Raw genomic sequence first — 840 nt, 5'->3', positions numbered from 1 at the left:
CACCCACGGCGCTGTTAGGGAGGGAGTTCCAGGATTTTGTCCGTGTGGTGTAGGTACACCCACGGCGCTGTTAGGGAGGGAGTTCCAGGATTTTGACCCAGCGACAGTGAAGGGACGGCCGATATATTTCCAAGTCACGGTGGTGAGCGGCTTGGAGGGGAACTTCCAGGTGGTGGCATTCCCATGTGCTGGAAGACCGGGTTTAGGGAGCTCATGTGTTTGCTCTGCAGTTGAAGGAACGGTGAGCTTAGAGTGCGGTTTGTGGGGTGGTCTTGGGGAGAGATACGAATTGGGTGAAAAGCGTCAAGTGGAAGCTCAGGAATTCACCGGAAGGAAACCATTTGCAACTGCGCCAGTCCCAAGCCAGAAGCCCCTGAGTCAAGCCAGTGGTTACTGTTCACTGTTTTATGTGCCTGTAAAGGTGTTGTTGGGGTAAAGGAATAGCAGGGATTTGAGTCATTTTCTTGTGTCTGTATTGACCATTTTGTCTGGTGTGAGATAGTTCAATCATCCCGTTTGATAAATATTTTATTGTTTGTGTTGAAGGTTTATCAGCAGACTCCTGTGCATTTGCTCTGTGACTTTCTTCTGCAGTTTCTCAAATAAAGGTTAGGATCGATCAGGCCAGGTTGCACACTGGGACCTGACTTGCCCAGTATTAACCTCAGCTGGGATTGTAACATAGGCAGGATGAACCTTTGGGCTGACGGCGTCTGTCCTGTCACTGGGAAATAACACTCGCATATTCGAATATTGCAGGGGAACAAAAGCAGCTTTTTGGTCTGGCACTCATTAGGACAATTCGCAAGAATGCTAAATGGAACAGGAACAACAATTTAT

The sequence above is a fragment of the Cetorhinus maximus genome, chromosome 38 (genome assembly GCF_964194155.1).
Source record: "Cetorhinus maximus chromosome 38, sCetMax3.hap1.1, whole genome shotgun sequence".
NCBI lineage: Eukaryota > Metazoa > Chordata > Chondrichthyes > Lamniformes > Cetorhinidae > Cetorhinus > Cetorhinus maximus.
The sequence above is the reverse complement of the archived record's forward strand: the minus strand, read 5'-3'. Positions refer to the sequence as shown.